The sequence below is a fragment of the Chinchilla lanigera genome, unplaced genomic scaffold (genome assembly GCF_000276665.1).
Source record: "Chinchilla lanigera isolate Chin_1 unplaced genomic scaffold, ChiLan1.0 scaffold00025, whole genome shotgun sequence".
NCBI classification, from domain to species: domain Eukaryota; kingdom Metazoa; phylum Chordata; class Mammalia; order Rodentia; family Chinchillidae; genus Chinchilla; species Chinchilla lanigera.
The window spans coordinates 9,043,569-9,066,067 of NW_004955426.1; positions in this window are offsets into that span (position 1 = coordinate 9,043,569).

A 22,499-nucleotide genomic window follows, 5' to 3' on the forward strand; every position below is an offset into this window, starting at 1 on the left:
GAAAAACCAAAAAAAAAAAAAAAAAAAAAAAAAAAAAAAAAAAAAAAACAAGCAGCCAATAAGTTAGCAGCTCTTTGTGTCAAGGCACATTGGTTGACTAAAGCAACTTTGAGCATAGTAATAGGATATTGGTTCATATATTTTCTAGGGGAGCATAGATACAACCCAAATGGAGAAACCCGGTACCTTCTTTCCAAAATAAATGCCTTAATAACAATACAAGAGTATAAAGAATTCTACTTGATAGTAAAGAGATTATGCTTTCCTTTTTATTTTAAATAAATACTATATAGTTCAAATTTCATTTTCTTGAATATTGTACATAAAAGAATATAAACTCACTTTCCCTATATGTACTGGGTGTATACAATTATATTTTCAGTCTATGCCTAGATATTTGTTTCACTTTACTCCAAATAGAAATAGTCTGTATTTTCTGACAAAGGTGAGCTCCTTCCTCTATAGTTCTGCAATGACAGTATTGTATGGTTAAAAAAAATTGCTATGTGAAATTTTGATATAAATATTATTAACACATAAGAATCGTATAAACAGTTAAAATATTATATTTTTGTGTTTTATTTTAAAATTCTCTCAGGAACATTCTCAGTGTTTGGATTTGTTAGTTTTAACATCAGCTTACTAGACCGAATCTCCTAAAACTTCCCTATTTTTTTTTGAAAAGAGGTTTTAAGCACTACATTATGTTACTGCTTTTTTATGGGAGGATTATGGCCTGCCACTGTTGTGCTCAAGTTTTCAGTACAGACCTATGTATAAAATTCTACATATTAAACCATTTGTTCAAATATTTTTTTTCTCTAGTCCCTGTATTGCATGCACAAACTAGATTTATAATTTAGTCTAGCATTTCCACCAATACATTTTCATTAAGTACATTTTAAAATGGGTGCTTTCAACTAAAATATTTATAAGAAGTGTTTTTGTTTTTAACAGTAAGGGCAGAGCTTTCTGTAAATCCTTAATCAATTTTTAATGTATGTAAATTATGCATTCCTGAAATTCCTTAAATCAAATCCTGAAATTATCATTAAATATAGTGCTTCATTTTCCCTGAGATCTAAGTATTTTTAAATTACAGATTCTAGTGTATTGTGTTTATCTGTTAAGAGAGGGTATACTTTAATCTCCACATAATGAACTGCTAATGTAATTTTGTATGGAGACTTTTCACATATGGAGAGAACTACTCACAGCTCCATCAGGACTCGTGGTACCCATAAGGGCTGTGTAAAGGGTCTTACATTTGTACTTTCCACTTCAATACCAAAGGTCCAAAGCAAGGGCTGCTGCAGTCTCACATTTTTAGCAGAAGGAAAACAAGGATCTGTGAAAAGCCCTAATACTTACATCATTGATAAGATTCTTATTCTTAATAATACCAGATATACAACCCTGAAGCATGTTATTTTCCTTTCAAAATACCATATATCCATTTACAAATCATCAATTTATTCAGCCAACAATAAAACACCTAATATTTCCATCTAGTTTGCTATTTCCTATTATGGGCATTAGAATCTCAGGAGATATTACCAAGTGCTATAATAAAATCAATACACTCAAAACCCAGGCCATTTAATGAATTTCAAAGAAAGAAATTAAGAGGTTTAGGTTATATAATGTATGCTTTCTTTCAAAGAACTACAGTTCCTTTCTAAAGGTTTTAAAATCTTAAGAAAAAAATGACAATTCTTCATAAATAGGATAACTTTTGGTTAAATTACTCAATTTTTCTTTGCCCTAGTTTCATGTAAATAAAGGAAATGAAAATATTTTATCTCTGGGATAGGTACACAGTTTGTGTTTGCCAGGACAAAACCTTGGATTCAACCACGAAAAAATTATTAAATAAATAAAACATTTATTATTATATTAACAAGAGTGAAATTATTCAGTGCATTACATCTCTTATCTCATATAGTAAACAATAATAAAGGGTATATTCTATTTGAATAATGGTATACACAATATTGTGCAAAAATCTTCTTTTGCCTAAAACTCCATGTCCACATAACTTCACCATATTATATGATGCACACTTATCATTTTAATATCTCCAAAATTTCCCATTGGACAGTACAATAATTTTTCTAGGAATTCTCCCTTGATATTCAGACTTTGTTCTGTTTTCTTTTGCCGCTGTAAATAAGAATGTCACATCATTTTTGTGTATCTACATCTCACATAATAGTGCATTTTCTTCTCTTGGGCAGAATCTCAACCTAAACACTAGGCCAGAGGGCATACACATTTTTGAGCTTAAAAGAGATCTGAATATTTTGTCCAAAGTAAAGCAACTGACAAGGGCACTACAAAATTTAAGAATGTCCAGCTTCCTGAAAGTGCCCTGAAATACTTTAAAATTTTTTATATGTGTGTTTTTAATAAAACCAAATTATAACTGTAACAGACACGTCAGCAAAATACCTGAATCTCAAAAGTTTCACAATATATTTTAGATTGAATAACATAATTATATAAATTGAAGGATATATAATTTTAGTAATAAATGCTGAAATTGTGATTATCTGCTGAGGATATGAAATGTAACCACAATGTGCTTCTATGTAAAGAAGTACAGAAAAATTTTGCGTACTTGGATAATCCTTGCTATATTACTCACCAAACTTCTTTTGGGTTCAATCATTTATTGATTTGATACAATCAACTAAATTCAAGGTTCTAAAATTATTTCTCCAATTGCTTCATGTCTTTTGCTTCTATATTCATGACACATAATTTAAATCAACATTCAAAGCAAATATTAATATTTCAAGTTGAATTTCACTAAAGTTAATATTAATATAATTGAATTGACAGATTAATTTACATAAAAATAAGATAATTAGCAGCAAATGTTTCTATTGTGCATCTATCAAATTTTGAAAGGTCATTTCATTTAGTAAAGGTTGAGACTCAGAGCAATCATTCAGAAATCTGTTGAAAAGCATATTGCATTTGTTAAAAAGTGTACTAATTACTGTCTAACCCCACAGAATTCTAACAGTTAAAATTCTTACACTAGCGATTAGCAGATTAAATTAATTTTCAAAATTTTGAAATAGAGGCACTTCTATATCTAGCAATGAATTGTACACATGCTTTCATTCATCATCATCATATATGACAACACTTTTTGAAAAACATGAAATTCACAATGTATATATATATGTACATATGTATAGCATAGAGTACACATACACATATAAGATAAATTATATAGATATGCACATATTTATCAAAATGCTTGCTTAGGTTCTATAATTACATCTTTTATACACATTATAATGATCTTATAATTATTATGAGCTAATCCATGAAAAGAAAAGAATTTCTGTATTAGAAAAAAAAATAAAGTGGAATTGCCAGCTTCCACTTCCTTGCTTTTGTTTTTTCCTATAGTTAATATTTCTAGTTGTTCTGGTGTTTATCAAAACCTTTACAGGTGAACTCAGATGCTTTCACTAAGTGCCCACGAGGCTGAGGGAGATGCCCTTTTCAGTAACAAGAATACAATAGTAGCTGGTAAGCCCAGCACTCTTTATGACAATAGTGGATATGACAGTAGAACTCTCAACAGTTTATTAGAACATCATGTATTGATTAATTCTACTGAATTAATGCTTATTATTATCATTTCCAATTATCTACATATGTGACTAAAATATTAACATGGACACTTTGGAAATTCACTCTAAGAATGCAGCGCTAACTGGATCAAGCAAAATTTATGACAGAATTAGATCATACCGGTCATGCTGTTTACATAATTCTTCAGGTGATGGTTGATATCTGTACACCCCCCAAAGCCTCATGTACTGAAGGTGTGGCTTTTGGAAGGTAACTGCTATATGAGAGAGGAATAACTGACTTTCTACTAGTAGAGTAGGGTCACTGGGGGCATGGCCTGCAAATATATAGCTCTCTTCCTTCCCCTCTATTCTCTTTCTCTTCTTCTGAATCATACTGAGGTAAGCAACTTTCCTTGGTAGCAAGCCCTTTCACCATGTCCCTTTTGTCCTGGAGCCAGCCAACACTGACCAGAAACCTGTGCCCTACAAACTGTTTGCCAAAATATAGCTCTTCTCCTTTAATTTGTGTGTGATGTCAGGAGTTGTGTCTCACAAAGGAAGAAATTAACTAAGATACCTCAACATGTTTTAAAGAGGTTGACATTTAATAGGCCAATATGAGCAATGGCAACTGATCAAACACAAAAAGAAAGAAAGAAAGAAAGAAAGAAAGAAAGAAAGAAAGAAAGAAAGAAAGAAAGAAGGAAAATGAGAGAAAATTTTTAAAAAAGAGAAAACATATAGGCAAGATGGAAATATACAGCCAATTTATAACAACAAATTTTGGTGATGACTACTATAGCAGCTTTAACAATACCACTATCATCAGAAGTCTCAGGTTCTTCAGTTTTATTATCCTTCACTTACTGTGATCAAAATGGTTAAAAATCTTCTGTCTGCTCATGGGTCTATGTCATGCTACACATCTATATTCAGAATGATTTAGAAATTTTAAAGGATCATATCAGAAAACATAGTTTTGTTTTTTTTTTTTTTTTTCCACTACCAGCAATCAAACTCACGACCTCACACCTGCCAGGCAGGTGTGATGCCACTGAGCTAAATCTCTAGCCCCTCAGATACCATATAAAAACTCTACTAGATGACACAACACACATCTTTTTGATTTCATGACCCAGAATTTAATCCTGTGATTCAAAGTAATGCTAAAGGATGCAATTCTCACTCTTAAAATGAAATTTGTCATACTAAGTATTGTGAATAATGTCACTAAAGAAGAAGACCAAAATAAATATTTGTGGAGTACTACTAGTCTTTACAACAGAGATTTAAGGTTGTCCTCCTGAATAAAATTATATATTGGGGGTAATTAATTAAATATTAATACAAGGCCTGGGATAGGAAAATTTAAAAAGGCTGTGAACAAAAAGGAGTGAATGAACGCATTCTGGTCAGAGAAGAGAGTTCATATTTTGTCAGTGTTGCCTTGCTATGACAGACTGCATTACCGATCAAGAACAGAAACTGATTTCTTACAGTTCTAGAAGCTGGGAAGTTCAAGATCAAGGCCTCCATTGTCAAGAAAATGCCTCAGATGATGTATTCCCTGGAAAATGAAAACATTGTTCTTCACATAGCACAAGAGCAAAGAGTAAAAGAGAGAGACATAATTCTGGAATCCAATTATAAAAACGTTAAACTCATCACTAATTTTGGAGCCCTCATGGTATAATCATTTCTGAAATATTCCATTTCCCAATGTTATTGCATTGTTAATTAAATTTAGCATGAGTTTTGGAGAGGACAAATGTATAAAGCATTGCAGTTGGGTACTTGAAAATGTTGAAGAAATATAATCCTGAATGTTTCAAGTTTTGAGATACAGATCTCTGTTGGGCTCTGACTAGACCAAACTTTGCATAATTATAGGCACAAAAATTAAATTATCTTCAAACATGCCCTATTCCATAAAAGATGTGAGTCAAAATCTGATATCGTTAATGGTATTTTGAATTAGTGCTATATGTCGTGATGGTTGATATCAAACATTCTTTTTCTGTTAACTCTGGTCATAAATACTTGATTATAAATTATATTAAGGTTGAGACAAGATGTTGATGTTGTATACAGAGATAATTATTCATATTATTGATTCTTCCTGTCAAAGTGACACATTAAACAACTATACACTTGGAAGAATGAGGAGGCTGAATGATTATAAAGACTGTATATGTCTTTGCTTTATGCTATTAACACTCAAGACAAAAATTTGATTTTTAAAGGCTGAATTATAATCATGAATAACATTCACTGACACTTATTAAGAACCTCAAAATCATAAAAAAATGTAACCATGAAAAGTAAAAGTCCAACATGCTAATAAAAGCAGGAATTACTTGATGTTGGTGAAGAAAAGTTATTACAGGTTTTTTGATCTTCATATGGACAAAGCATATGGGATACTAGTGATTATAGAATAGAAATTCCCTATGAAAATAAAGAGGTTAAATCTATTAGTTTGTTTGATTGGCTGCATTTTCTTGTTGAATCACCTATAATATCACCAGACACATTCTACTAAGAGAGTCCTGACTGGAAATAAAAGTGTTAGCATTATTTTCAATACATTCATGGTTAAAATTGTCTTCTTTTGTATTGTCTGCTTTTGTATTTTATGTACATGATGATATGATAAAAATGGGAAGTTAAAATAAAAAGCTAGTTTGAACTACTTTTCTTTTTTTGGTACTGGGAATTGAACTCAGGACCTTGCCCTTGCCAGGTAGGCTCTTGTGTCACTGAGCTGTATCACTGGTCCTGAACTACTTTCTATGCCAAAGAAAATAATGAACATTTTGATCATTTTAATGGCTATACATTTCTTAATGATAGAATCAAAGATAAGAAATGATCTGATGAGAATACCCTGTTTCCACACATATGTGCCTCACCATGCTCCTGAGATAAGAAAGAATGAGATTCTAATATTCAAGAAAGTGATCAAATTGGAAATTAATTAATTAAAAATAATTAATATTTCCAAGTGGATTACTGTTTTAGGGAAAAGTTTCTTTGAAAGCAATATCAGTTGAACTTCCTTGAGCTGTTAAATAGAACATTAAAGAAAATGTCTGAAAATAAAACCATTAAATTTCTCAGAAATATTTCAAAGTCTCTTGAAGTATAATATGAGACCAAAAACTATGAAAAACCTAATCTTAAAAGCTTTTAAATTGAAATGAGTGTTTTCCATAATTTAGGCATAGCAATTGTCACCTACTAAACATGAATTATATGATCCCAATGTTATTTCTATAGGAATTTAATACATGAGATATAATGATCAATTAGTCTTTGGGCTAGGCTTCATACACAAATGGTTGTTAAGAGAAAAACATGAAAAGTCTGGATGCTTTGTGAACTAAAAAGGTATGTTTCCTCCATTTTGCTTCAAAAATGGAATATAATTAATTTTTCTGAACTGTAGGAAATTAAGGTAAATGTATAATACATTTCTATATTAATATCTATCATTCCATTTCTCTTGGCAAGGAAGAGAATATATTGTGCATAGGTGGGAAAGGTATTACTTAGGAACACACACAAAAAATGACTCCATGTTCTGTTTACAATTATGCAATTTTAACACCCTTTGTTCTTCCTTTTCATAATTAAGCACTTCCTGTATAAATGGGCAAAAATCCAGCCCAGTTCATTCCTAGTTACATGAAAGTACAAGTCAGAGTATTAGACTAACTTTATGCCATCTTTTATGTGCTCTCATTGAAGCTGCAAGACAAAATACATCATGTGATGCTCCTTTGTAAGAGCAGAATTATTGTAGCTGTCTAATTTTACATATGGTACCAAAAAATATACTCCCAAAGATGATGCCTCTAAAATCACGTTATGTTAGAAATTGTAACAGAATTCAGAAAGCTATTTTCCCAGAACTAAAGTTTATATTATGGATAATGCTTTAAGTGCTTTACAGATCATATTTGTTTGTTTTCTTTTTTTATTGTGGTGCTAGGATTGAATCCTAGTCAACGGTAAACATCATGAATGCTACCACTGAGCTACAATCCCAGACCACAGGTTGTTTTTCAATCTTTGATCCTTTCTTTTTCAAACAAGCTCAACCTCAGGTTATAGATTCTATAATATGCTTATCTCTGTGTCTATCTGCATCTTTATATATGTGTATGTATCTATATGTGTATACTCATATATAGAAGGATTTATTGTTAAAAAAAAAAAAATGGAGCAAGTCAGGGGTTGCAGTCCAGGCTGCACAAGAAGGAAGCTCGGGAAGAGGCTGTGACTCCAAGGCCATTGGTCAACCTTTGCCCCACAGGCAGCAGTCAGGAAGATCCGGAGAAAGGATAAGAGTTAGTTATACATTCAGCTTTTGTTTGATGTTATGCCCCAGGGAAAGCCTAAAACTACCTTTAACAGCTTTTCAGCTGATTCCTTCATCTCAATCCATGAAAACAACTTTTTATCTTTTCACAGTTCATGACCATGCCATGATGCAAAGGATGAGTTTGCTCAGAGTCCAGGTCCATTTTAACCTCCAAGAAAGCTCAGAGGGGCTGCCTGTACTATGACTCCTCAGGATGAGAGTCTCGCAAGAAAATAGCTCTGATCTTAAGCTTATGTGGCTTTTTCATAGTAGGTACAGGAAGCAAAATAAAGGACAAAAAAAGGACACCTATGCAGCGATTCAGGTAGGGGGAAGGGAAAGAACAGGGGAGGAGGAGGGGAAATTAAGGTGGGCATGGTACATGGCTGACTATAGGGCTACTCTAAGTCATTAATTAGAGTAAGAGGAGGACCAGGTCCACAGCACACATTTGTTAAGCCACTGTGTTTTGATCCAGCTTGGACTTGTAGCCTTGTAAGGTAGCTTTTAATCTTTAACCATGCATTCCTGGGGGTTTTGAGTGTGTACCCCCGGTAGTGCCTTATCTCTGCATATCCATTTCATACCCACCTCTGGCCCTGGCTGAGGTGTGGCCACATTACTTAATTTAAAGCAAAGTGATTAGGAGCTTTAATCACATCTGCAATCCATTCACTTGAATAATATAGTGTGAGTTGTCTAGATGGTTTTCTTGTGTACTTAACAAGGTTCCATGGTACATAAATGTAGTATATTTATCTGCGTTTTACCTGGGTGCAGACTAGGCACCTCAGAATGTCTGCAATATTTCAAGACCTGTGCAATGAAGTTCACATTAAATTTTCCATACATGACCAATACGTACTGACGGCAGAGTCAGTACCAGAATACATACTGATAGCAGACACTGTTTTTCACAAGAAATGTAGCTAATCAATGGTTTACAACAATACTGTAATCCAGACAGGTACATATTTCTAGAGAGTCTTCCTCAATGGGAAGAGGGAATGTCCCTCTTTCCTGTTCAAAAGCATCCTTTATTTTCTGGAATCTTTCTTTCAGATTGCAGTTTGACTGCTTTGTGCTCATCAGTACTTGGGATCTGATAAGCACCTTCCACTTTTTTTGTTTTAGTTTTGAACTCTCTCATCTATTTTAGGATAAGGAGATACCACTTATGACAATACACTTCTCAAAAATCTTCCTGGATCTGTAGAACAAATTGTAACACTCTCCATCAGCAAATACTGTATCTGTCAACCTTTTGGTGACAGATTACAGTCTACTTTTAACTGAGAAACAAATTTAAAGATTTCTGAAGTATTAAAAGCTTTTTTTTTTTTTTTTTTTTTTTTTTTTTTGGTTTTTCTCCAGTACCGGGAACCGAACTAACGACCTTGCGCTTGCCAGGCAGGCGCTTTTGCCGCTGAGCTAAATCCCCAGCCGCTAAAAGCTTTTATAGATACTATTGATTTGATTAGTCTCTATCAGTATCCTAAATTTCATCTTTTCTCTGAGGCTGTTTCTGACTTTTGAAACTTTTGCCAACCAACAGGTCAAGAATGAGAAACACATTCTAACCTAATCAACTTTGAGTAGAAATACTTTCTCTCTTTCTGTTTGAAAACAAAATGTTTCCTTATTTTACTTATTTCTCCTCAAATATTTATCAGATGTAGCACAAAAGAAATTAATTTCAACTTCCTAAATTCTATGTAGAAATATCCTTGAGCTGACTTACATTGGATTCGGATACAATTTTTTTCTTTCATTTTTTCACTGATAAAAGCACTACTAAAATTCCAACATTATGATGAATAGATCAGCATTATATACTGTAGCTTTTTCTCACTAATCTGCCATTATTCATTAACATTCTCAAAACTGATCTTCCAGCTTTTCACTTCTACACCATATATTTGGGTTTCATTAAGTAAAACCCTATTTATAGTACATACTGTTTTACATAATTAATTTCGTCAAGAAAACCAATGCATATTGAGGAAGTTAGTAAAAAGTTGTATCTTCTGCTACATGTACTACCAGGTGGATTCACTCTCAGGACTGTTACTAAATGGTAGCTGAGATCAGCCGGCAGAAAGGACTATAAACGTTTATGTTCCCTGACTAAAGTTGAACTACTGACTACTGATCACGGTTCTTTGGTTGCCTTCCAGATGCCTAGTGTTTCTGTATAGTGTCACACCCTACAAGGATTATCCGGATGTTCCTTGTGCCAAATGGATTCTTTGGAGTTTGTTAAAGTCTGGGGACTAGGTAGTGAAGGAAGAAAACACAGGTCTTTCTGAAGTCTTATCTTGGAATTCTAAGCATGTCATTTTGCTCTGTTGTTAAAGTCAATATACTTTGCTAGATCAGACTATATTCCAGTGTCAGGGAGATAGAATGTATTTTGAGAAAATTTGCAGGAGGAATTATTATACTCACATTTTCAAGCAACAAGTTACAAATTTCTCTTTCTGAGTATGCATATTATATATTATATTTCCAAATAATTCCCATAGTTAAAGAACTGCATTGATTTAATTTGTTTTATGTTCCCTTATTTGTGTTTGTTTTATTTTTATGTTATTTTCCTAGTCATCTAAATAACAATTATACAGTTATTAGTAAAATTACTCTCTTAAATATTTTTCAGACTATCCTAACCATTTCTTTTTGTTACTTTTATTGCTTCTTCGCCTTTTCGCTAAGATCAGGTGTGGTACCTTCTTGATATTTTTTTAAACTCTCTAAAACAAAATCATACATGTATAATACTATAAAGGCTAGTAACACTCCAAAAGGCAATACAACCATTTTATACTAGTCTAGAATCACTTTTGACATAATTTTCTTCCCATTTCTAGAATTATTTCAGAAACACAAATTTGATTAAAAAATTATTATTGTAATATAATTTACTGGGTGTTTTAATCTAAAGTCAAGCTCATTTATTTGAAGATGTATCAAACTCATTTGAAGATGTGTCAAAGACGTATTCTAAAGGCCATTCCAGAAGATTTTCCATATTTATTTAGCAGTCAGACAATATTGTTTGTTTGTTCCGGTACCGCGAATCAAACTCAGGACGTTGCACTTGCCAGGCAGGCGCTGTGCCACTGCATTAAATCCCCAGTCCCCAGTCAGACAGTCTTTAATGTTTTATATTCTGATGCCAAAACGTTATTTTCCAAATTCCATGTATCAGAATCCACACAATTTCTTGATATGTTATTAACTATATCATCTCCCTGAAAACAAAACAAAAAAAAAATATCTTTGCCTTTCAACCTGTCGACACTTTAAATCACAGCTCAATTTTTATCCTTTAGGAAATGGTTATTTCCCAACCTGAAGCTCTTTGTAGTCATGGGACAAATTACTGTACACTTGTATGGCACCTTGGGTATGTCACCATCACAGCATTCATCATGCTATGCAGTGGCTCATATTTTACCTTTCATTCTTCCAGATATCTTTAAGTTGCATACCTAACACATAAACCAGTATTTAGCAGACAATTTTGCACATAGAAGATATTCCACAAACATTTGGAAACAAATGTTTAACTTTATAAAAATCACCCACAATAAATTTAAGAACATATTTATATCAGTCATGATGCTTTATGTTACCCTCCCTCAAAACAATCAAGTGATTTGTGAAGAAAATGAAATAAATGAGAGCATTTCCACTAAAATATTATAGTTAATCCAGAAATTATGTGCACGGTGCTTTTTATAAAGCTTTATTTTATTTCCAGTTTAAACAGGAAAATGTTCTAAGGAAAATTTAAAATTCTTCAACCACTAACGATGCCCTTGGAGTATCCCTGTTGTCTAAGTTGAATATTTTAATACAAAAGTACAAAGTCACTTTGGTCAAGATTTCCTTTTTTGTATTTTAAGCAGTTGTTATTGAGCTCATCGGACTGCAAAATGCAATAAATGTCTTCATTCCTCTGCCAAGCTATTCATCCGCACAGGAATGGAAAAGTGTGTCTTAATTTCTTGGAAGGCCAACTTCTTTGTCAGAAATGGGAAGTACTGCCAAACTTTCAGTACAAAATAAAGCACGTTTACCCCAATGTACGGCTACATACATGAATTTGTTTTCATAAATAGTTATGTTTTAATAGAAAAGGTTTATTCCTGCAATGGGGAGAGGATGGACACGAAGTTTACAATATCGTCCTCTTGCCACTTGTGTCTTGTCACACTTTTACAGCAGTCCTTGGGTTGCTATTACTGCCGCTTGTTCTGCAATAGGGTCTTATTTTGAGTTGTGTAGGACTGAAATTTTCCCATGACCCATGATAGTGAAAAAAACAATAAGAAATATTGAGCATAGGAAATATAACCTCATAAACTTAGAAAATAGCAAAATATCAGTTGGGAAATCAATGAAAACAAATACATAAACAGGGCAGAAAGCTCAGTGTATGAAGGAATGCAAGGGAGACTAGGGAATCCAATTGAACATAGAGAATTGAAAATGGGTTAGAAGTCAATGCTGGAAGTAATTTTCTGAACTGCTATGCAATTGTACAAACCTCGTTTATCACAGGCGCAGAATTTAGCATGGGAAGGAAGGAAGGGAAAAAGCAAGAGACTGGTCCAGATGATCAGCTATTAAATAGGTGCAATCTTTGAATTTACTAGGACAAAGATATTTTGAATCAAAATTTAAGAGCAAAATCTCTTAAAGAAATCAAACTTTCGTTTTGAAATTTAAATATACATATTTTTTCTGTATTTTGAAATATATTTTCAATGGTGTGGATACTTTCTGGAAATTTGATGATGGAAAAAACAAATGAATGAATGGATGTGGCCTATCTAAAATGAAATTTGTGTTTTTGAAGACATGTGACATAATTTCTAAACCTGTACATTTTTTTCCAACTCACTTGAATGTGATATTTAAATATATTATACTTTCTTCTGTCCAGTTAGATCATTGCCTGAAGGTCTACTCTGGAGTAAATTCTGTAATTCATTGCAAAGCATAAAATGTGAAGAACATAATTTGGATTCTGTATATTTATACCACATAAACAAAGTTTTTTTCTTTGTTATTACTGCAAAACAATGAAGAAATACAGACAATGTCAGCTATATAGAAACGTCAGGTGGATGTTTTCCCTTCTGCTGAGACCCATCGGCATATATGGTATAGCCAATATTATCTGCACTTGCACGGTCAGCCCTGTGAGTCCCTTGTGGCTAAGGGACATCTTCAATTTATTGCACAGTAGGGTCCAACATGGGGAATGTTTTCCAAAACTTCTGAGTCTGCAAGACCACTGTCAATTAATGGAAGCCTGCCATAGTCTTTTATACAGTGGAAGCAACAGGAAGCAATAGTTTACAGAGAAAGCCATAGTCTTGTAGACAGTGTTTTTGAAACTAAAAATGAGTAAAAACCATCTGAAGAGTCTATTATCCACTTAAATCCCAATGTTTGGGGGTTGGGGATTTAGCTCAGCGGCACAGAGCCTGCCTGGCAAGCAAAAGGTCGTGAGTTTGATTCCTGGTACGGGAAAAAAATAACAATAAAAAAAAAAAAAAAAGTAAATCCCCATGTTTCACCTTTATTTATTCTTATTGCAAAGTCTAGTGTGAGATACAGGAAACTAAGTTGTCTAACAACTTCAGTTGATTTTAAGATAATTATTTAGGGATCATACTGCAAAAAGGTACAATAATTCTTAATTTTCTATCTTTTTTACTACTGTCATTAACATCCTACAACTTTGGCAACCTGTCATTTCCTTGGATGCGTTTTCCTTGCAAAAGGAAATACGAACCTTTTGTCTATACTTCTCTGAATTGAAAAACCCACTTGACACCTAAATATTACTATTCTCTGTATTTTTAACCAGTCCAGTGAACTGATTAGTGGGACATGAGTTTTTCCATTGCAGATTCATTTCTTAAAAAAAATTTCATTTCTTAAGAAGAGCTAGGTAAATGAAAGCAAAAATGCCTCAGAACAATAGGTAACAATGAGATTTCAATGAGATGTCTCAAGTTCTCCAGTATTATTTTTCAATTATAGTCAGTATCATCATGATATTAAAGGCAATATATCAGTGTGTCTAAAAGTAAGAAGACTGACACTTCCAGAGCTAGTATAGTTACTCAGGGCACCTTAGGTGGAGAAGTAGCACGGAAGAGAAACTGAATGCAAAAAGAATAAGTGTACATAAAAGAGAAAGTTTTGAGAAGCTGTAATGAGAGAAAGAATTGCAGAGAACAGAGGGATTAATTGACAGCTGTTATGAGTCACACTGATACTGAATCTTATTCTGATTTTGAATTTTTAAATTGACAAATGCTGAATTTTTAAGTCACATGCTTGTTTGTCATAGATGTGGCATTTTCAACCACTATGAATATAATATTCGCTCTAACAAAAAGATTACCTATAAGGTATTCTCCATGTATTATGAGTCATTGTGAAATTCTCTGTAAAATTTTCTTTTCTTTCTAGATTATGAAAGAATGTATTATTTATGGGCCACTTGAACTCAGTTTGTCTATCAAACTCATGGATTTCTTTTTTGTTTGTTTTTTGTTTTTTTTTGTTGGTGTTTTTGAGACAGGGTCTCGCTATGCAGTTCAGGCTGGACTTGAGCTCACTTTGCATCTCAGGCTCCTCTCAAACTCGCAACAATCCTCCTGCCTCAGCCTCCCCAGCACTGGGATTATGTGCGTGCGAAACCACACCAGGCTAATTTCTAACTTTTATTGTCTTACCAAATCTCTAATGTATAAGAGGTGTTTATCACCTTTAAATAGCATATCTATGAGATCCTCCTTTTTCAGGTAAGCAACGTGGCCTGTGCTGTTACAACTTTCAAGAAAGAAGGAATGTCACAATTCACCACATCGAGTTATAGAAACACTGAATATAACAGTAGGACTAAAGACACTCTTTTCTTACAAAGTTAATCCCTTCCTTTCTTTTCAGCTTGAGCACTAATTATATTTATTGTAAGTTTGTTTCTAAATCAGGTGTATCTGTTTTTTTGTTTGTTTTGGTTTTACTTAGACACGATCTCAAGCTATGCAGTTCAGACTGAGCTTGAACTTACTATGTAGCACAAATTGGCCTCAAACTCATGGAGATTCCCCTGTCTCAGCCTCCCCAGTGCTGAGATGAGAAGCGTGTGTCACTGTGTCCCACTTTGCATATCTGTGTTTAACTATGCCTATTATGTCATTTTATCACATAGAGTTTCTCACCAAGAAACATAGACTTTCATTTCCTTGTCAGAAGTTTCCAAAGAGGTGGTTTATTTTCCCTCCTCAAATCGTGATGGTCTCAAAGGAAGGGCTACAATATTTTACAGTATGAATAAATGAAATATGTATAAGTTAATGACAAAAAATGGGGAGCATTGTGTTATCAGATAAGAAGTGCTTTAGCATCAGAATAAAGGTTGGTGGGTATCATAGTATGACAGAAGTCATTCACCTTGTGCAGTGCTGCATGGTGACTCCAGACAAATGAGTTTTGGCTGAGATTCTGGTAGATATACTGTAAAATTTGTGAATATAAATGTAAGATACAAGTAATCAAACCAGGTGGTCCAACTGAGAAGAAGTATGTGAAAGCTATAAATGAAATTTCCTTACTCAAAAATTAATTCTTCAGTTTCACAGAGTTCTGAAGACAGGTACATTTCCAAGACTTTTATTTTCCCTTCCCCTACCCTCTGCTGGCATTACAGATTTCCTAGTGATCTAGACAAGTGTTTTTCAGGCTCGTCCTTTGTTTGTTTCAGTCACAGCCTTTGCTGCGTATTGAATGTGTTTTCTCATGACTGCAGTAAAATAAGAGGACATGATGAGATTATCACAAACAAAAATCACTCAACTTATAAAACCTCTTGTGTTTCTGACATATAATATTTCAATATTCTTATTTCAACACTGAGGTTGATTTTAGGCAGATTTTTGTTGTTTTTTGTGTGTTTCTTTTGAGACTTGTCATGTTCTGAGAGTGACAGGTAAAATTTATAGTAATTTCATGTTACATTCCAAAAAATCTATCTATCTATCTTTCTATCATCTATCTATCTATCTATCTATCATCTATCTATCATCTATTTATCTATCTGTCATCTATCTATCTATCTATCCAATAATTAAAGTAATCCTACTGATGATGCTGTGTTCTTTTTCTCTCCTTAAAATGAGAAACAGTGACTGCAAAGTGACACACACAGTTTTTTATTTTTCTTTCTTAGCCAATTTGTTACAATTGTGAAAAATTGTATTCTTTTGTTTCAGTTATCTTTGTGACATTTCCTGGGCTAATTTTAATTAATTTTTCCTTGATTTGATGTCAAAATGCTCTGGTTCCTTTAAATGTCAAATTTTAAAATGGTGACATTTTCTTGGAAAGAGCATGGTCGTGAATGAGTTAATTAGGAAGCCCTGGTCACTCCGAGATTCCTGTGTAAAAGTCAGTTCATTTTGCAGATAAGACCGTTGCCCCTGAAAGTAGTGGAGTGTTTTTCAATATGATACTAAAAGTGCTTTCAATTCTAAGTTGTGCTCCACAGTTCTTTGCTCACCTGCAGAAGAATTGGTCATGTTTTGTCTTCTAATTCAAATCTCTGATAATAATCAGAGATATTAATTATACTCATTTCTAAGTTTCTTGTGAACAGGAATTTGTCACAACATGTTTACCTGATATTAATAACTATGCTTAACACACAAAGACCTCCATAGATTCTTTTTGAATTAACATTGCATGAAAGAGTGACAGAGAATTATTAAAAAGAGAGATTTTGATTCAGACTAAAGGTGAAAAAAATGGTTGAAAAGTTGCAAGAAATATTTCCACTGAAAGAAATGAATACTTGAACTTCATTTATCCCAAGGTAATTGAAGATTTGCTGCTTAAGTAATTTTGAGGTTGAATTCATGTAAAAATTAAAATTTAAGCATTTAGAGATCATGAAGTTATGGGACAGGAAGGCGTAAGCCTGGAGAATAACCTAAAGCAACTTAGAGATATGAGTGGAATAAAGGAAAAAGACTAAATTTGTACTTAGATAATAGTACATAAAATTTTAATTTGTACATGCAAAAGTCCTTTTCTTAATTGTTTATATGACTGATGTGGTGAAATATATCATGAAACTCCTTAATTTTTTGCTTAGTATTTCTAATACATATTTTTGCAGTTCGAATAAAAATAGTAAATAAGATACACTGTGTTAATTTTTCAGTGCTTTGGGAAAATAAATACCTAGCTAAAAAAAAAAGTCTCTTAAAGAATTCATAAAAATTACTATTGGTTTCTTTTAAATTCGTAAAGGATAGGTAGGTGAAATTAAACTAAGCTTTCATATAACAGGCTTTAATAATGAAGAATGTGTGTTAGTGCATATAATTTTTTATCAATTGTGTATTAATTTTCAATATATATCTAATCTTGTGATAGTGATTTTTATATTATCTGCCAAACAAAAGAGAGAGACAGATAGATATATTTTAACAATCATTAAAAATGTTTTTAAAAAATGAAATATTAGAAATATATATTAACTATTTATTAGGTTACTTATACACTTTAATGTTGGAATATAGACATGAAAACATATGTGAGGGTGAAATTTTTTTTAATGATGACATGAATGCTATGTTATGTGCTTAGAATGTTGTGGTTATGAATTAGGGATTGTGTCTTGGACCCTCACCCCCCCAGCTGTCTCTAATGTTATGGACAAATCTCTCCTATACCAGTAAGTTTGGAAAGTTTTGTAATTACACTATGATCATTAACAATGGGTCCAAATTGTGACATTTATGTGAATCCCAATTTAAATGTAATCAGAGATGTGTAAAGCTTTGATTTCCAAAGCTGTCACTGTATAAAATGTGCCTGATATCCCATCACTGAATTGTCAAACTAGCTGGTTTTCACAGAAAATGTTTTATATCCCTGCTGGGCCATAATGAAATGATTTTTTCACCCTGTTTGAAACTCATGCAGATCTGCATGAAATGGAAACTTAAGTGAAATACATAAAGTGTCAACCAGAGGAGCCAGTTTATATGTATTCTCACAACTCATTGATAACTGAAAGCACAGATTTCAAGCTTGTATGATCTCAGCTGGTCTGTAACAATAGTTAATATCACAAACGATCTGAGGATAGTTGGGCATTATGGCAAAACAAAAGGGCTGTTACTAATTGTGTTCAATGTGGAATGTTTACTATTGATTTTTTAAATCACAACTAGTGTTGATACGGATGTAGCTAAAATTATCATGAGTCAAACTAGATGAGTCAAATTTGTTTCCTTTTTATTGCTCATGTAAATGTCAGATGTTCCCAAAACTGACAAATTACCATCCTTTTTTTAGACAAACTAATGTCATAAACAATTTTATATTTTAGTTTGAGTCTAAAACATACATAAAAAACATACTTTTATGTTTTGAAAAATTAGAACAATTTATGAATTAAGAAAATTATTTTTAATTAATGTTTGCCTTTAAGAAAGGGATAAGTAACAAAGATTACTTTAAATAACAAGAACAACACTTTTAAAAAATAATTGCTTCTTTGCATATAACTTTCTGAATTAAAAAATACAATAAAATTTGTTTCCTTGAACATTATTGCTTCTTAACCAAGAGAGCTGAATAAAAATTATGAAGACTGTCATATATAATATGTAAATGCATAGGTAATATTTTGTTAGAATGAGTTCTTGGTTTTAGTAGATAGGACCATCTGGCTTTGCCATAGCAATTTGTAGGGTATGTATACCCATTTATAATGGCCATGGTGATATTTTTGTACAAGTGAATCAATATTCTTTTTCACTTCATTTTAATAACCTAAAGAATCATTTAACAGCAACTCTTTTGAAAATTTGAAATTTCCAATCAGTAGTCATATTGGGGAAAAATTTGGACCTAGCGTAATTCAGATTTTTATGTAGGATTGTCTATGAGAAAGACTGAAATATGCATTCAACTGTACCAAATTACTTGAAATACACGAAGATCCACACAGCATCTCAAGCAAAAGGGCAAGGCACATACATCCTTCTCTGAAGTCGCAACCACCCTGCTGATTTTACAAAACTTTATTCACCACTTGCCTGATCTCCAAAGCTACAACACACCAGACAACCATATTGACCCTACACTCACCTTTCACTTTAATTTACCTCTCTGTTTTCTGTTTAAAGTTATTTCTCTAGTTTACAGTTTGTCTATCCTTTTTCTCTTTCTTGCATATTCATAGACAAGCAAACTTCAAATTTTCTCAAGGTAATTTGCATGTTTATATACAATCTTTATTTCTCAAATGTGTAATGTGCATATTATATGCTACCCTATTTTTTATTTTATGGCAAAAGGTAAAATAAAATGTCATAACAAAATAGGAGCATGACAATAGTTAATATATTGCATGTTGTTAGCTTTGAAGTAGTTGCTCAGGTTACACAATATGGTAATAAAATTTTTTCCAATCAATATTAGCACATACCTTCCTTTTTAATGAACTAAGACACACTAAGAGTATAACTGACTTGCATTTTTTCCCGTTTCCATACTTTCCTTTCCCCTTTCACCCATCCTAGTTCCCTTTATCTTTGCAACAATTTCTTCCCATTTCACATTATCTGTTGTATATTTTAGACCATACTTACCTTTTCATTTTCTTACAACAGGGAGATAATATGATGTTTACACATGTAAGTCTGATTTATTTCACTAATGTGTATGTGAAATTGCATCCATCAGAGTTTATCTTCCTTTACAACTGAGTAATACTCCATTGTTTAAAAAATACATCTTTTTTACCCATTTCTCAGTTGGTGGGCATTTGGGTTTTTTCTAACATTAAGCTATTACAAATTGTGCCACTGTTAACAAGAGTGCACATATATTGCTCTGGTATGATTTTTAATTGTCCCGGGAAGATACCCGGAAGAGAAATATCTGGGTTAAATGGGACCTCTAATCCTAGCTTTTTGAGGAATCTCCATGCTGATTGCCACAGTGGTTATACCAGTCTACACTCTTCCCTAGAGTGGAGAAGAGTTCCTTCCCCCACCCCAGCCCCTCCGGCATTTGTTATTGGTTGATTTCTTCATGATAGCCATTCTTTCTAGGGTGAGATGAAATCTCAGTGTTATTTGTATTTGCATCTCTCCAGTGACTAGTGACACTGAACTTTTTTCCATGTATTTATTTACCATTTATATGCCTTCATCTGAGAAGTATATATTCATGTCAGATGTCCATTTATTGATTGAATCTTTGAATTTGGGGGAATCTGATTTTTTCTATTCTTTATATATTCTATATAGAAATACTTAGTACCCTTTAGCTGGTTTTTTTTTTTTTTTTTTTTTTTTTTTTGGTTTTTCTCTGGTACCAGGAACCGAACTCACTACCTTGCGCTTGCCAGGCAGGCGCTTTGCCGCTGAGTTAAATCCCCAGCCCCCCCTTTAGCTGTTTTTATGATACACATTTTGCATATTGTGCACATGATCCTATTTCCCCCTAAACTGTACGTGTCTTGCTGCAAAATTTTGCAGTGTGGTGATTTTTATGAAAACATTTCACTTTAGAACTATTAACAGGTAGCTATTAAACTGTGTAACTATTAAACTCCATAGCATTATTTTTATTAAGTGTCAATTTGAATGGGCTAATGGATATCAAGATAACCCTTAACACAGTATTTCTTGGTTTGTCTGTGAAGGTAGTTTTGGAACAGATTAGTATATGGGATGATTAATAAATCAGATATCATTCCCAGTGTGTGCAGGTGTCACCCAGTTGCTGAGGGTCCACCAAGAAGAAAAACGAGGAAGGGGAATATTCTCTTTTTGTTCTACAGCTGAGATGGATCATGTGTTCTTGCCCTATGATATCAGTGCGTCTAGATCCAGGCTTTGAATTTCTAGATGACTCCAGTAGCTCCTATAGTTCTCAGACCTTCCATATCTCAATAAATTACATGATGAGTTTCTTGGGCTTGCAGCAATTATTTAATGGGATTCCTTCATCATCACAACTGTGTGGGAAAATTCTTGTAATTGACCTCACTTCAGTTTCTCTCTTCTTTGATATAAAATTTTAACAATAAGTTTTCTGACTGATTCTACAAGCTTCAGGAATTTCCACCCTAATTTGTAATGTTTGGAAGACATATGACTCAATATTCAGTAGTGAGGAGTGTGCTAAAATCATGGCATGAACTGTTCGTGGAGATAGGCAAAAACTCTGCTGAGTACTTCTAGTCACTTCCACAATGCTGGGACCGAAGTTAATCTGTCCATGATACTTTTGAACATTTTTAGACAATAAGATATATAATGATGTTTGATTGTTTCAAATGCTACTGGTTAAGGAAAAGGGTAAGTAGAGGAAATCAAATCCCCACCTTAAGGAATGCATAAGTAACTGGAGAGCTATGAGATGTCTTTAGATGTTTTAAATGTGTCCAGAGGGATAGAATTATCTCTCATTGAGAGAGTTGCACTTGTGAATGTAAGGCAGGGATTCTCTGCTATTGGATGGTTCACAAGGTAAATCGAACTCCCAGTCACGGTTAAAGTGTTGACACTGATTAAGAAAGAACAGGATCCTAGGGGCTCGGGATTTAGCTCAGTGGCACAGAGCCTGCCTGGCAAGCGCAAGGTCATGAGTTCGATTCCTGATACTGGAGAAAACAAAAACAAAACAAAACAAAAAACAACAAAAAAAAGAGAACAGAATCCTAAACCCGAGACAGTGATGTATGCAAGTATGCTCATGAAATTGAGGATAATGAGCTCCTTCTTTGCCACTAGAAAGAGGCTTTCAACCCCAGGAAAAGTAGCCTCCCTGCTGCTAGGGACAGGAGAATCTTCACTTGCAATGAAGCAAGCACCATGGACAGCAACCACTTTTTCTTTTTTTTTTTTTTTTTTTTTTTTACATGCACCAGAGGGGATGAACTCTTTTCCCACTGATTGTGCTGAGATACTGAACCTGCAATACTTGCGACTGTCTTCAGGATCTATCCCCACGCCTCTATGCTTTTAGATCTGAAAGATTCTAGTCCCAGTAGGTCTCTAAAGCTGAAAAATGTGACCCATGTAGAGGTTGATTACACACCGTGAGTTTTCTAAATTGCATAAGCAGTAATTTTGGGAACTTGCGTAATAATATATATTTAGGCTGAGAGATGATGGTAGAGGTCACATTTTTAAAAATATGGGCCCAATACGTACAGATTTTATCTGTAATGGTACAAATCAGTGACATAAAAAGGATTTTAACAATTTTGCACCAATTTGTTTGCTTGGATCAAATGTGCAGCATCTCATGATTGAATGTAGAAAAAGAATGACACGTATTAGAAAGGTTGTGATATTGAGTAGATTTGTAGATTTTTTCATATAAATCTTACTAATCCACACTGGAATGGTCCAAAAGACATTCCTTTCACCAGTATATTGAAAAATAAATTTGTTTTTGAGGGAGCCTAAACAATT